Genomic DNA, 17,142 nt, shown 5'->3' with positions numbered 1-17,142 from the left:
ACTAAACAACAGATACCTCCCATGGGCAGGAATACTTGCTTAGCCATAATGAGCAACATTCTCTCAGCATCAACAAGACAACTCTTTAAAAGATAACATTCCTTTTGGATCTTGTAAGGGGTCATATAACCCACCACGATAATACAAATTTGGATTATGTAAACCCAATAATACATCACTTGATGTACAGCTCTCTGTATCAAAAAGCTTATATAACTGTGCCTTTGACAGTAGGCACATTTCTCAGAGCTTTTGGAGATGCTCTTCCTGGGTTATAATCCTCAAATCTGGCTTAAATAAAAATTTTCAATTCTTTCTTAGATGTACTGATTAATTTTCATTGACAGTTTGAAAAGAAGATAATCATCAGTATCTAGGGCTAGCAAAGAATTCTTAGACTTGACAGGAGAAGCATTATCCATAAGAAGAAAAAACTGACAAATTGGATCTCATCAAAATTAAAAACATTTGCTGCTACAGAGTGTTAAGAGGATGACAAGACAAATTACATACTGGAAAAAATTTGCAAATCACATATCTGGCAAAAGATAGTATCAAGAATTTACAAAAAAGTCTTAGAGCTTAACATCAGAAATTCCAAGAAATCCAATCAGAAAATGGACAAAAGACATGGAGAGATATTTCACCAATGGCAAATAAGCAAATGAGAAGATATTCAGCAGCATCAGCCACTAAGGATGGCAAATTAAAACCACAATGAGATCTCACTATACACCTTCCAGAATGGTTAAAATAAGTAACTGTGACAAGACCAAATGTTAGTGACTATACAGAGAAACTAGATCATTCAAGCATTGATAGTGGGGAGTAAAATCATACAGTCGTGCTACAAAATAGTTTGACAGTTTTACATGAAACTACAGATGTAACTATCAAATGATCCAACAACTACACACCTGGACATCTATCCCAGAAAGATGTCATATTGAAAGGAATGAAAAGAAATAAAAACATATTCACAAGTACCTGTACACAAAGTCCATAGCAGCTTCACTCATGATAGCCAAGGATTGGAAACAGCCTGGATGTCTGTCATTGTGTGAATGGTTAAACAGTCTGGCACATCCATATCATGGAATAAATACTCAGCAGGAAAAAACAGTCAACTATTGATACATGTTAACAATGTGGATGAATCTCCAGAGAATTATGCTTGATGAAAAGTTATATACTGGGTGATTCCATTTATATAACATCTTGAAACAAACAAAAAAAATGACAAACAGATAAGTGGTTTCTAGACATTAACAAAATCACTGCAGATGGTGACTGCAGCCATGAAATTAAAAGACGCTTACTCCTTGGAAGGAAAGTTATGACCAACCTAGACAGCATATTAAAAAGCAAAAACATCACTTTGCCAACAAAGGTTCATCTATTCAAAGCTTTGGTTTTTCCACTAGTCATGTATGGATTTGAGAGTTGGACTATAAAGTAAGCTGAGCACCGAAGAATTGATGCTTTTGAACTGTAGTGCTGGAGAAGACTCTTGAGAGTCCTTTGGACTGCAAGGAGATCCAACCAGTCAATCTGAAAGGAAATCAGTCCTGAATATTCATTGGAAGGACTGATGCTGAAGCCGAAACTCCACTACTTTGGCCAGCTGATGCAAAGAACTGACTCATTGGAAAAGACTCTGATCCTGGGAAATACTGAAGGCAGGAGGAGAAGGGGACAGTAGAAGATGAGATGGTTTGATGGCATCACTGACTTGATGGCCATGAGTTTGAGCAAGCTCTGGGAGTTGGTGATGGACAGGGAGGCCTGGTGTGCTGCAGTCCATGGAGTCGCAGAGAGTTGGACACGATTGAGTGACTGAACTGAACTGAACTAAGACATTAACAATGAGAGGGAAGTATGTATGTCTATAAAAGGTGCCATGGGTGATCTTGTGGTGATGGAATTACTCTTTATTTTGATTGGACCAATGTGAATATCTCGGTTGTGACATTGTACAATAGTTTTGCAAGATGCAACCTCTGGAGGCAACTGGGCAAAGCTCTTTCTGCATTATTGCTTACAATTCTATTGAATCTACAATTGTCTTAAAAGAAAAAATTAATAAAATGTGGTTTTCAAAGGGTATTTATTATGTAGTCGTGTTCTTATTATAACATGTGAAATAGCAAAATATGAAATATTTTAAGTAATGACAAATTTAGAGTATATCTCTTTTATATCTGTGCTAAGTTGTGTATATACTATGTACACGTGCCTACACATAAACAAAATCTACATATATGTCGAGTTTAACAAATGGGAATACTGAAATACAAATGGTAGGAGGGAGAAAGATTTGTTTCTTCATTCTAATTCAGTATACTTTTAAGTTTTAAAAAAATGTTTATATATTACATTTATAATCAGCAACAACAAAAATAAACCAGCTTAAGTCATGGCCACCCATTTAACTCATATTGGGTTGCCCAAAAAGTTCATTCCAGATTTTCTATAAGACATTACAGGAAAACCCAAACAAACTTTTTGGTCCAACCCAATACTTCCAAACTTCAGACCTTTTCTAGCAGAGAATCAGAAGAAACGGGAATTTACTGACAATCTGGATCTGATACTAAATAAATTATCCTTTCCCACTCTCCAAACTGATGACTTTTATAATTAATGGGCTAATTTAACTGCAAATCTTCAAGTCAGTAATATTAATTAAAAAGAAGACATGTAAATGACCTTCCGAAAAGGACTTATCTCTTAATTTGCCCACAAATGAGCACTTGCGATTACTTCTTAATCAATACCAGGAAGCTGGCTAGAATTAATGCCAGGCCTCTGAGTTTCAGCCACTTTTAAGAGCACTCAAGATCACCGCACACAGACTGTTCAAGGCTGGCCCTATATTATCCTTTAATTTACCTGACCTTTCAGGCAGTGAGTGAATTTAAGGCCTTTATAGTCTTGGCCTGAGTAACTGGCAACTTTCATTACTTTAATCATTGACCAAAAGCTTTGGGAAATGTCAGCCTTTTCTATGCCATTGTTTAATATGTTAATAAGATCATTAATATCTGCCTTTGCTGAGAAGGGGTCTGATACATAAAAAGTGGTAGGAGGCTGGAGGCGGATGGGGATGAATAAAACTTTATTTTTATTTCCCAAAAAATTAGAGTTACTTCCTCACTGTCTTCCTTCTTGCATTAGTTGTAACATAAATGTAGTTGTAGCAGTTCTCTAAGAATCTATATGTGTGCATGCGTGCTCAGTTGTGTCTGACTCTTTGCAACCCCATGCCTAATAGGCTCCTCTGTCCATGGGATTTCCCAGGCAAAAATACTGGAGTGGATTGCCATTTCCTCCTCGAGGGTATCTTCCCAACCCAGGGATTGAACCCACATCTCCTTCATTTGCAGGCGGAATCTTTACCACCTGGGAAACCCTAAGAATCGATACTAAGAGGCAAAACGCATTGGCTTCTTATGTCAGATCTGAGTTGAAAGTCATCATAGAAGGTGAAAATCAAATATATTCCAAATGACCCCTGGCATCCCTTACATTGATTGACCACAAAGACTTGCTAATACACGTTGTCTATAACACATCTCTGTGAGAAATGGATATTTCCTGACATATCAGTAAACAAAGGAGGTCACAGTCATCAGCAATTGCAGCCACTTCCCATGATGAGCACTGAGGAAACTCAGGATGTGAAAACCCAGGAAACCGGCCTCAGAACCTGAGGTGCACATCAAAGAAATGACTTCAGTGAGCCCAGACTCCTGCATCTTCTTACACAGAAACGCGCTAAATTCCTTAACTTGGGATATCTGGCTTTCTTTCATTAAACATCATCTTTTGGCATCCAGACTGCCTGCCCTTTGTTACAAAACTTCTATATAACCTGACTCCTCCTCTCGCCTCCTCAAAGCAGTTCCCTCAGGGTTACTAGAGATGCTGCCTCCTGGACTTAAGTTCTAAAATTCCCACAGAATGAAACATAACGCTCAAATTGTAGGCTGTGAAAATATTTTAAGTCCACACCTGCAGTTCTTCCTTTCAGGGCTAGCCTTAGGTTAGTTCACTTGCTTTCTCAAGGATGTTCACTGTTTTTTGTTTTTTTTTTCCACATCTTAAGCATTTTGTAAGTGGCTTTTGGCAGTAAAGAAACTCTTTGTAGAAGGTCCCTTTGTCTTGTCACTAACCTTAAACCAAGCACCCCCACACTCTACTCATTTCAGGCCCTAGCACACCTTTCAAATCTTTTAATTACACAATACCTTGCCTATTCTGTTGGTTCTTTCCATTGATCAAAGGAGTAGAAATGAGGACTAAGTAATTAATAGATGACCAGAGCTCTTCCTTAACTTTCTCTTCAGCAATCTCAAAAACAAACTGTGAATAAGATAGCATCTAACGAAAGCTCAGGAGCAGTCCACAGGCCTCCACACAGACTGGACACAGGGGATGGTGACAATTCTGATCCCCCATCTCAGTGATTACCTGGAATTACTTCCTTTCTTCCCTTGAGAACTTTCATGGCCGAACACTGAGTCCACTGTCTCCCCACCCCCACCCCCCCAGACGACCGGCATTCTGATTAAAAGCAGTTTTTCTTTCTACCAACTTTTGCCAGTATTGATTTTTTTTAAGTGGCAAGCAGCCAGACCTGGTTCGGTAACACTTTTACCCATTTGTCAACAGTTAGAAAGACCCTTAAAAACACTGGTATGTATTTTCAATATGTTTTGCCTGTATGTATCAGCTGTTCCAGGCTTGAATGTTTCCATTCCTTGAAAATATAAGTGACTCAGTGCAGGAATTGCCAAGTTGAGTTCAGCTAATGTAGATAACTATTTGCATCTATCTGATGGCAGCACAACAGCTGTCCACTGCATCCTCTTCTCATGAGATCACTGGTTACAGTTTCCTGCCAACTCAGTATAGGGTTTCTCCAAGTTGGAGCCTGAGGTCTAACAAGCAACATTAGAACCAAATCAGAATGCTTATTTGGGGCTTCCCAGGTGGCTCAAGTGGTAAAGAATCCACCTGCCAATGTAGGAGACAAGGGTTCTATCTCTGAGTGGGGAAGATCCCCTAGAGTAGGAAATGGCCACACACTCTGGTATTCTTGCCTGGGAAATCCCAGGGACAGAGGAGCCTGGTGGGCTACAGTCCAAGAGGTGGCAAAGAGTCAGACACAATTGAGCATGCACACACAGTATAGCAACACACACATACAGAACCTTTATTAATTCAACAGCCCTACTGTAGAAAAAAAGTGTAGCGTATCTAGTTTATTGCTTGCCTTTTTTCTAATGAAGGGAAAAGTGATGCAAGATAAATAAGTGGGAAAAATACTGAATAAAATAAAAATAAATAAGTGGAAAAAATCTAAAAAAGACAAGCCACCACAATCAATTCTACACTGGAAGTGGGGCAATCACAATAACGATGCCTGTTTTCAGAGACAGCTGGATGGAACAGTAGCTCTTACCTGACTCAGTTCTTAGCTACATCCTCCTCGCCTTGCTCACAGCTGGGTTGACCGCTCAAGCAGCTTCTGGATTCCAAGAGGTCATTTCAATGCTTCCAATTCCACACGTGACTCACACCCCTGACAACGTTCATGGATATGGGTCTGACATTCTACATTTGATTCTCCCTTTAGCCACGAATATAGTGTGTGTTCACAGACTTAACTTCTCAGAGACGTGATACCCTGGTCTTCAGAACGGGATGAAGGGGGCGCCAGGCAGGACTAAACTTGGTGACATGGCTGGAGCTCTTGTCTATCGCAAAGGCTCCTTGGCAGGCCTGAGGATGAGGCTAATCAATGAGATATGGGCTTCCCTGGTGACTCAGCAGGGAAAGAATCTGCCTGCAACGCAGAAGACCCAGGTTCGATCCCTGCATGGGGAAGATCCTCTGGAGAAGGGAAAGGCAACCCATTCCAGTATTCTTGCCTGGAGAATCCCATGGACAGAGGAGCCCAAGGGGGTGGGCTACAGTCCATGGGGTCGCAAAGAGTCAGACGCAACTGAAGCTACTTAACACACACAGTCTGGTGTCAGCTCTTTGGACAGAGTTTTGTTTCTTCATAAATCTCCCATGTCTCAGGCTTTCAGGCTGCTTCCGTAGGAACACTCCTCAGTGGTGGAGAAGGAAGGTGTGAATAGTAACACGTTTGCCCCAGTTTTTCTTTGTTTTCTTCCATTTTGTGATTCTTTTTATACACCAGATGTGTATGTCTTGTATAATGGATGTGATCTTAGTCTCGGAGATGGCAGCCTGGGATTAAAAACTATATTTGCCAGACATCAGTTGTCTGACCAGGAATAAATTATTTATCTTCTCTAAACCTTGCATTTTCTTATCAGTTAAGGGGAAAGACCACTTCCTTTGGAAGACTGATGGCAGGGTGAAATAAGCACCCTCTGGGAACTTGCCTGGTAACCCAGAAAACCCTCAAACCCTTGCTTCCTTTGTTTCTTTTCCCCTGGTTTCTGCCCTCTGTACTCTTTCTCATTCTGGATGAACCCTAGCACCTAGTGTCAGGGTCCTTCGAAAGTTCTTTTCTCAATGGGATAGTAATTAAAAAGTGTGGTATATAATAAAAAATATATATACTTGGTATTTGTCAGTTCCTGGAACAGAGATTCTATTTATTTATTTTTCATTTATTTTTATTCAAACAGAGATTCTAAAACCTTTAGGATTTCCTGAGATAAGAGTGTCTTTTGTTGTTCACAAGGAGCCCCTTTCGATCTTACCTGAGTTTAAGTTAAAGAGGTTACTCTTAGGAGACAAAAGTCCTAGATAGCTTCAGGGAGAGAGCTGGTTGCTGAAGGAAGCAACCACACAATTAGAAGGTTGGAACTTTCAACCCCACTCCCTCTGGGGAGGAGCCTGTGTGCATGCTAAATCACTTCAGTTGTGTATGACTCTTTGAGACCCCACGGACTGCAGCACGCCAGGCTTCCCTGTCCTTCACCATCACCCAGAGTTTGCTCAAACTCACATCCATTGAGCCAGTGATGCCATCCAACCATCTCATCCTCTGTTGCCCCGTTCCCCTCCTACCCTCCATCTTTCCCAGCATCAGGGTCTTTCCAATGAGTTGACTCTTCGAATCATGTGGCCCAAGTATTGCAGCTTCAGCTTCAGCATCAGTTCTCCCAATGAATATTCAGAGTTGGTTTCCTTTAGGACTGACTGGTATGATCTCCTTGCTGTCTAAGGGACTCTCAAGAGTCTTCTCCAGCACCACAGTTCAAAAGCACTGATTTTTCTGCACTAAGCTTTTTTTATGGCCCAATTCTCACATCCATACATGACTACTGGAAAAACCACAGCTTTGACGAGATGGACCTTTGTCAGCAAAGTGATGTCTCTGCTTTGTAATATGCTGTCTTGATTTGTCATAGCTTTTCTTCCAAGAAGCAAGCATCTTTTAATTTCATAGCTGCAGTCACTGTCCACAGTGATTCTGGAGCCCAAGAAAACAAAGTCTGTCACTGTTTCCATTTTTCCCCATCTAAATTGGACTCACAAGCATGCTCTGGAAGCGGAACTCCTCTGTATGCAGGGGACATACTGTACTATCTCCTCGGCCACTGCCACCACTCTAACCCAAGCCACCTTTATTTCTTACCTAGATCACCAGAACCATCTGTCTATGGGTCCTCCTGCTTCTATTCTTGTTTCCTACATGACAGCCACACCAAAGTTGATCCTGTCATTCTCCTTCGCTCAAACTTCTATTGGGTTCCCATTACATTGAGGATAGATCCAAATCCTTACCATGGCCCATGACGTTCCTACAGGATCTCACCCCTACTTAGCTCTCCACACACACACACATTTTCCTGTATCTTGGCATGGCCAGCTCCTGTCTGCCACTTGGGCCTCTTAATTCCATCTTCCCATGAAGTCACCCTCTATTCCCTTATTCTGCCTTTTTTTTCCCCCTCTTGATAGCACTTAACACAGGATATCACATCATGGATTTATTTGGTTATATATTATGTCTCTTTCACTACAATAAAAGCTCCATGAGAGCATGTCCTTTTCATCCCCCAGTTGTATTCTCAGCATCTACAATAATACCTGGCACAGAGAAGATGCTCAATGAATTTGTTGCATTAAAATGTCTGACTCCAATGCAGAGAAAAGAAAATACTTAAGACAATTGGAGCTTCTTTTAAAGAAAATTCCTTTAAAAGATTATCTCTTGAAAAACATGTAGAAAATGAATATTTTCCAGTAAGAATTATGCCTCTGGCACATTTACACCAGCATTATTTCCCACCTTACATGACTGACAAAGTGTTTTGATGACTGGTGTCATGTTTTGTAAAACCCCTTTAGCTACTTGAAGGAAAACACAAAATAAATGCAAAGTCATAATAAACCACCTCTCTGGTGTTCATAATGTACATGAGGCTTTTGATGATTTAGTGAAACATAAAGTAGGGGGTTTCTAAAGGTAAGGTAATAGATCAAGTCAAAATCATTACAGTCAGATCCAAGCGGCAAGGGGCCTTAGTGAGTAAACCCATCTTGATTTAAACCTTGGACATTCATGCCCTGATGTCTTTCAACAATGGTGATAGCCTTCTACATTCAAGGCATTCTGTTAGCTGCTACCATTATTATATTCCAATCTAATCTTTAGTCAAACAGATAAAACCTTGATTTTATTGGCTACAACACAGCTATCTCTTAATAAGCCAATATTTCCCCCTTCTGAAAGTGTGTATATACATATATATATATATTATATATATTATATATATATATGGACACACATATATATATATATATGGACAGAGGAGTCTAGCAGGCTACAAAGACTGTAAACCATGGGTTGCAAAGAGTTGGACATAACTGCAGCAACTGAGCATGCGTGCACACACACACACACACACACACACACACACACACACTACTAAAATACCATAGACAAAGAATGAACAAGGAAACTGTGTGATTTAAATAGTCACCCAAGGCCAAGACAGCGTAAGTAATTAAAAGCTTACATCTGTTTGCCAGGAGTGTTTTTCTATTGCCTTATGTGTCAAGACAGTAGGTCTGCTGAGTCAAGGAAGAGCTGTGTTAGTCTTTAATGTAACATTTTAGAAGTTGCCCGTTCATGTGAACTTTAATTTTATTGATTTTTTTTAAATTAAAGAAAAAATCTCTCTGGGTAAAGCCAGAGTTGTGGCTTAATACTAATATTTGTTGTTGCTCTTCCCTTCTGTGGCCATCCCTGAAGTACCAGCAGCCAAAATGAAGTTCAATCCCTTTGTGACTTCTGATCGAAGCAAGAATCGAAAAAGGCATTTCAATGCGCCTTCCCACATTCGCAGGAAAATTCTGTCTTCTCCTCTTTCTAAAGAGCTAAGACAGACGTACAACGTTCGATCCATGCCCATCTGAAAGGATGATGAAGTTCAGGTTGTACGAGGGCACTACAAAGGGCAGCAAATTGGCAAAGTAGCCCAGGCTTACAGGAAGAAATACGGCATCTACATGAACGAGTGCAGCGGGAGAAGGCCAATGGCACAACTGTCCATGTGGGCATTCACCCCAGCAAGGTGGTTATCACCAGACTGAAACTGGACAAAGACTGCAAAAAGATCCTCGAACGTAAAGCCAAATCTCGCCAAGTAGCAAAGGAAAAGGGCAAATATAAGGAAGAAACAATTGAGAAGATGCAGGAATAAAGTCATCTTGTCTACAGCTTTTATTAAAAACTGTTAAAATGAAAAAACAAATAATAATATTTGTTGTTGTTCAGTCGCTCAGTTGTGTCCAACTCACTGCAACCCCATGGACTGCAGCACGCCAGGCTTTCCTGTCCTTTACCATCTCCCGGAGTTTGCTCAAACTCATGTGTATTGAGTGGATGATATCATCCAACCATCTCATCCTCTGTCGCCCCCTTCTCCTCCTGCCCTCAATCTTTGCCAGCATCAGGGTCTTTTCAATGAGTCAAAATGATAAATTTCTAGAATTCTATATTTTGCTTTTAATATCTGATATATCTGATAAAAATTAGTTTATCAAAAGGTCATCTTGTTTTCTCCTTTTGGGAAAAACATGCGGGACATGATTAAAGAAAACACAAAAGCTTCCATTCATTTGTAAAGAAGTTTATAAATCTCATCAGAGAGGCAAATAGAGAAAAAGTTTAAAGCAGAGGAAAGAAGGTATTTGTCTTAGTTTTCAGACTGACTTCATTACTAACAAAGACACACATAGAGACTCAACTTGTCTCTTGTCTGGTAAACTAAATTAATTTAAAAATATAGTTACTATTGGCATCTATGATTTCAAAAGAGGAATTATGATTATAGCCCCGATTTGCAACATTTAAGCTTGCTAGGAATTCTTGGAGAAGTTGATAACATAAATACTGGGAATAAATTTAAAAGTATAACAAAAGTCCATTTTTGGGATAGAGTTCCAAAAATGATCAATCCTAGGCTATACTTTGTCATATTTCAATTATGAGATGCTATACTTGATGCATATTCTTCCTATAGAAGTCACCCCCAGGATACTTAATGGTATCAAATTACATCAAGTGCTAAGGCTTCCTTCATTTTACTTTTTTACAAATTCAAATATGAAGAAATCATCATTGCTGACTCAATCCCAAAAGGGAAAAGAAGTGGAAAGAAATTACACTAATAAAAATGGGATTTCCCTTTAATCAGCTTCTTATGAAGAATAGCAAAGTAAACTTCCGATGCAGGATGAAAGTGATCACACCCCGGAGATGGCACAGGACTAAGGAAGTATATGGCCAATGACTTCCTCCTCTGAGAAACAAAGCCCATCACCATGCTTTCTCAGGGACAAGTGCATCACTGGGTGATGCAAAGATGCTTAATGGTCTCAGGGCAGATGCATCGCCCTTTCTGACAGCGCTCATTTGCATATGCACGGTTAATCCCAGCAGGAGGTGTGCATTCAGGGGTCCCCCAGGACAGAAATACAGAGGCTCTCAGGTAAAAGCAGTTCTTCATAAACTTTATAACCTCACTCCAAAACTCCAGTTGTCAGTGAACAGCTTTCCAGATTGACATCTTAAATCAAGGAAATGTCACACGTGTACAGTAACTGGCCTAATCTTTTCTGTAAATTGCTGCCTGCGGTTTTCAAAAACATAGTAAATTGCTGGCAATTGACAATGTGTCTCCCTGCATGGCTAACTTCACTTCTGCACAGTTAACAAATCAGTCTTAAATTATTCATCAGATCACCCAATGTCTAGGCTCTTCTGACTGCCATTGATTTCAGGGACCAGTAGCCTGCATGCCTTTTATACTAAAGTGAAACACACACCATATTCTGGGCATATAAAATTAATTGCATGTAGGAAATAACAACTATCCTTTGTCTCAGGATCTCACTTAAGGGTGAGGGCAGCTTACTACACAATCAGTGCTTCTGCTGTTCTCTGCTGCCTCGAAGCAGGACAGAGCCTTGTCGCACACTAATACTTAAAATAGCCTTAATGCCCCTGATAATTCAAATACACAGAGGAAGTGTTTTCTCTATTAATTCTACAATTAAGGACAAGTGCAAAATGATGAACTATATGTGCAAACTAAAACACAGATGGTCCATGCAGAAATGATGCCATCAAGCCATTGCATTTTTGTTCTAGAAACAGGGTCAAATCAACTCTCCAGACATCTTGACCAAATTGAATTTTGGTTGCTAAAATGAGTGTGGGGATAGAGTGCTTGTTCTGAAAGGACTCTTTAACTCAATGCCATTTTTCTTTTGGCGGCACACAGAGGATTTTGCTGGAAGCATGTTTGTCCTTCTTTGAAATACTTTTTGAATCACTGACTGGCTCTAAGTTAAACAGTGCAGTTGTGCAAGGAAATAGCCTCATATTTGAGGATCATATTTGTCTATTTAGGGCTTCCCTGATGGCTCAGTGGGTAAAGAATCTACAGGCAATGCAGGAGACACAGGAGACTCTTGTTCGATCCCTGAGTCAGGAAGATCCCCTGGAGTAGGAAATGGCAACCGACTCCAGTATTCTTGTCTGGAGAATCCCATGGATTGAGGAGCCTGGTGGGCTACAGTCTAAAGGGCAAAAAAGAATCGAATATGACTAAGAAGCTAAACACGCAGTACATATGCTACAGTCTGTGAACCATTCATTCATTTTGTCTGTTGATGCTCAGGAAAATTAACTCCAGACCATCTCAAAAGGAGACCCAGCATTCTGGCATTTTCTCCCAGCTGTGCCTAAACAGATCATTTTCAGGCCACTGGTAGTCAGAATCTATAACCCGAAAGCTCCCTTGTGGTCCTTACATGACCACCTTCTAAGGGAGTGACCTTGGCTCTGATTCATATAACCCTATGGAGTTCTCTCTCCAATATATGCTGGCCAGAGGAGAGTCTGGGAAAAGGGTACAGGATGGAGGTGGACAGACTGACAAAATTCATTATAGGAAGTTGAAAACAAATAGCAGCTCAAAGCACTTTTCTCTCCAATGGTAGGTCAATCACAGCATTTGTGTCTGTGAAGGTCAGCATGGCACTTGTTCTTTCCTGAGGGTGTACAATCCTCATCCCATCTTCCTTAGGAAACCCTACCTGATCCTGGTGATACTGTGTTCCTTGTTCAATGGTATCAGAGTCCTTTCCAATTCATTATCCTAATACTGGTTACATTTTCTTGCTATTACTCATTTAATGTCTTTCCTATGATATAGAATATTTTATGAGGCAGAAATAGGATGGAGCCTTAGTGCCTGGCACAGGGCTTCGGACCAAGTAAATGCTTAGTAAAACTGTCTGTACAATCATACATGATTGGTTGGGTATTTTATTTTTACCTGCATATTTCAAGTCCTCCCAAAGTGGCTTAAACACATTTTCTAATCTGAAAGAAATCTGTGTGGGAAATTCAGGGCTAATATAAAATCTCCATGGAGTTAGGGTCGGAGGCTCCTTTTTTCTTTGTATGCAATTATTCTCATGCATGGCTGATATCCCTAAGGTTACCTCATGGTCTAAGATGGCTGGCTCCTCTCCTGTAGCAGAATAGGGGCCCTCAAAGAAGTTTATGTCCTAATTCTTAGAGCCTGTGAGTATGGTACCTGATATAATTGACGTGGGGCTTTCCTGGTGACTCAGACAGTAAAGAATCTGCTTGCAAGGCAGGAGACCCGAGTTTGATCCCTGGGTTGGGTAGATCCTCTGGAGGAGGAAATGGCAACCCACTCCAGTATTCTTGCCTGGAAAATCCCATGGACAGAGGAACCTGGTGGACTACAGCCCAAAGGATCGCATAGAGTTGGATGCAATTGAAGCGACTTAGCATGCACCCAGGGAAGAATTAGCCCATGTGGAGACCGTCACATCAGCGGTGGCCATGACCAGTGACTGGAATAGACTAAGGCTGGCAGGAGGTCAGGATCTCTGCAAACCTCACCATCAGCTCAGGGTTGGCTGTGGAAGCTGACTATGTCCTCTCTTTTCTCCCTGAGGGGTCGAGTCAAGGGAAGGGAAGAGAGTGACCAAGGCCTCAGGCATGCTAGCTTCACTGAGGGGAGAACAGGTTTGAACCAGACAGGAGACTAATTATCCATGACCAGACTTGTATACAGAATCTGTTACCCAACGTAATAAGGAATGGGAATAGGGTAAGAGACAGAACAGCTGGGAGATGGCTTATTCAAAGAAGCACAGCCATTTCATGACTATAATCCACTGAGTGAGATAATAGCCCAGTTATTCAATTATATTTGCATAGGCTTTGTTCAGTAACTCTTACTTTGCAGCAGTAAATAGAGCTGCTCTTGATCAAATAATACATCCATCTGCTCTTTTGACAAAAATATTTGAACTTCTACAGAAGGGTACAAGGTTATCACACAAACTTGTGGTTAAAAACTCCAAACACCGCCCAGGCTGCAGCAATGACTTAGTTATTGTGGTTTCTATTCGTCATTGGACTATAACATAGCGGCAAATTGGATTTTTTGAGCAAAGGGTTTCAGAATGTTTGTACTTGATGAAATCTATGAAAATACAATACTGAGTTTAGACGTGCTTATAATTTTCTTTACTGTGGAAAAGAAGCTACGGGGGAAGCAATTATCTTACCACACAAAGAACGCCAAAGATGTTGTTTTCAGAAGTAATGTTTATTTAGACCCAGACCAAGGGAAAAAGTATAGTTTAAGTCCGTTGGAATATGAAATGCATAACTATATTTACACTGCCTTGCTAGTTTTTTAAAAAATATAAAATAATTGCATCACTTAGGGAAAGGACTGTATAGGAAACAAAAAATAAACATTTACAAGTTTGGGGGCTTCATTTTGATTTAATGCCCAGAAGCAGATTGGGATGGTTCTTCCTTTATAAATTTTTAATAACTGGATAGATGTTCACCACCACCTCAATCGCCCCTTTCTGCATCAATATTATAAACAAAAATACTCTTTCAGGACATCATGATAAATATATACCAATATATTAGTTCAGAACCTGAAATAGTTTGTTATTCTAGTAAACAGAAAGTTTATGCATTTTTCAAAGATTCTTATTGGTATAGATATGCTATTCATCTCATGAAACAGTAAAATATCATTCTTATAGTTTCAAATATAGGTATAGTTTTGCCATGTTTCTTGGATGCTATTCCTATATCATTTGCTGATATAATATTATTCTCAAATAAAGATATTTTGTATCCTAGCTTCAGTCCTCCATAAACATCACATTTCAAGATTCTTTTTGAAAAATGTTCAAGGAGGAAGAAATTCAAAGGAAAGGATAAATGCAAGTTTAATACTTATTACTAGATTCAGTAAGTTGTATTTATTTAAAGAAAGACATATACTACGTCTTTAGGGGCTTCGCAGCTGTCTCAGTGGTAAAGAATCTATTTGCCAATGTAGGAGATGTAGGAGATGCAAGTTTGATCCCTGGGTTGGGAAGATCCCCTGGTGGAGGACATGGCAACCCATTCCAGTATTCTTGCCTGGGAAATTCCATGGACAGAGGATTCCGTCAAGGTACAGTCCATGGGGTGGCAGAGTCAGACATGACTGCGTGACTGAGCCTGCATGCACATATACTATGTACCACTGATCTTGTTTGAAACTGCCCACAGAAAAAGAATTCTTTAGAGACATAAAAATACTTAGAATGCTTATTAAAAATAATGGAGGCGCTGTACGCAGCTGAAGGGGAGAGACAGTTCTGTTTCCTATGCAATAACTTCGACATGGAACTCTGAATTGTCTAAAAGTTTCCTACTTGAATGTGCCTGACCAAACCAAAGTTAGTGGAAGAATTCATCCTTGAAGGAAAATGAATCTTGATGAAGAGAGAGATTTTTCTCGGTAAGTATAGAGGAACAATTCAGGCTGGGTAATAAGAATGAACCTTGAAAAAGAAGGATAATGTCATTGACCCTGCCAGACTCCTCAGGTGAAATATTCGACTGAAGAATCTCACGAGAGAAGAGAACCCTTGTGAGTGAATGGTGACGATTTAAGTCAAAAGAGGACAAGAAAGTGCTATTATTGCCATTTTGAGAAATGGCTTAAATTTCTTTAAGAATCAAAATATCCACAGATCAGGTACTATGGAAAACATGCAGCTGTTGAGACAGGATATAGAGAAACAAATATAGCTAGTTTTTCTTTTATGCGAAGGCAACGTGAACACAGGTACGGAGGAGCTATCGGGAGGGTTCATCTGTTTCCCTTTCAGGTTTCTTCCTAAATTTTAGGAGACTCTTGATCAAAGCTCATGGTTAATAAAAGTCTTCAGAGAATTTCCTCATATTCATTTTTTACATCTAAATTATGCTCATGCACAGTAGCTCACAATCAGAATTCTAGGAAATGTAACACTGAAAATTCTCTAGGATCAGTAACGAGTAAATTTCATGCATTTTCCAGGAAACGCCAGTTAGAAGAAATACTAACCTAAAGTTTCTACAATTTGGAGTAATGGAAAAGATGTCTTAAGGCATCAGATTAATTTTGGAGGGATTAAAAACAAATACAACAAATATAGTTTATCTTTCAGTATCTTTAAATGTAACAAATGAGATGGGCTTTCATATTTGCATTCTGAATGGATGCCTAGGAAGAAAAATATGATTTCAAGTCTTGCGACTTCCAAAGAAGCAGCAATAACTTATTAATTGTACCCTTGGTGATCTTAAAGTACAGCATGAAAAACTGCCTTGGAGACTCCAAAGACGCATAAAGCTCCTCCCGGGGGAGCAGGAGAGACAGTAGCAGAATCTAGCTGCAGAAGTATTTCAAAAATGCTATTTACATGTTGAAGGAAAGGGTTTAATTAATCGTATTACAGCTGTGAAGTTAATATGCAGATCTGAGGTCCTAGCACAAGGGACTGTTACATACTTTTTAAACAAGTCACTCAATCCTACATATTCCCCTTTTACAGCTCTTGCATAGTAATAAATATATGTCCCACAGGTTTGCAGAATGAGGATCAAGATGTCTGTTAATTTCTCACTAATAATAAAGATGATGATGTTGATGGCAATTATAAGAACCACTTTTTACTGAAACCTCACAATATTCCAAGATCCTAAGTTCTTTGTATGAATTACAAACAATTTCAACAACCTGGCATGCTGCAGCCCATGGGGTCGCAAAGAGTCAGACACGACGTAGCAACTAAACAACAACAACAATAAAAATAATGCTGTGGTTTTTCCCTCATTTTGCAGAAAAGGAAACCGAGATTCCAGTATCAAAGTACAGGCACTTTTGGTCACCCACCCACAGTCATCCCCAATCTCACCATACAGGCACACATTTCCTAAAACAGTAAACCCATTTCCTTCAAGTTCTAGAATTCATGGAGAATGCCCAGGAAGACCCTCAGGACCACAGGGACAAAAGCATGATGTGAAGCAAAAGGAAAATCTGAAGGTTGTGATCAAGAGTCCCCATAAGAGGCCAGAGGTATGATCACTCATGGTCAGCAAGTACACTATTAGTTTACTAGAATGGTTCAGTAGTGCCTGTCATTGGAATAACACCCAAATCCATTAAGATGTTGTGGGAATTAAGCTGAATCTGGTGTTTGGAGAAAGATTCACCACTTTACAATGGATATTTTGTGCAAAAATCAAAG

General features: G+C 39.8%; 1 protein-coding gene and 1 pseudogene across 3 annotated transcripts in view; one reads left to right on the top strand and one right to left on the bottom strand.

Annotated features, from left to right (window-relative positions):
- NKAIN3 (sodium/potassium transporting ATPase interacting 3) overlaps positions 1 to 17,142 on the bottom strand; it is a 537,526-nt gene that overhangs the window by 214,279 nt on the left and 306,105 nt on the right. The window lies entirely within an intron of this gene.
- On the top strand, positions 9,262 to 9,745 carry LOC122451306 (annotated as a pseudogene).

Source organism: Cervus canadensis, chromosome 12, assembly GCF_019320065.1.
Source record: "Cervus canadensis isolate Bull #8, Minnesota chromosome 12, ASM1932006v1, whole genome shotgun sequence".
Taxonomy (NCBI): Eukaryota; Metazoa; Chordata; class Mammalia; order Artiodactyla; family Cervidae; genus Cervus; species Cervus canadensis.
This window is presented reverse-complemented; position numbering and strand designations above follow the sequence as displayed.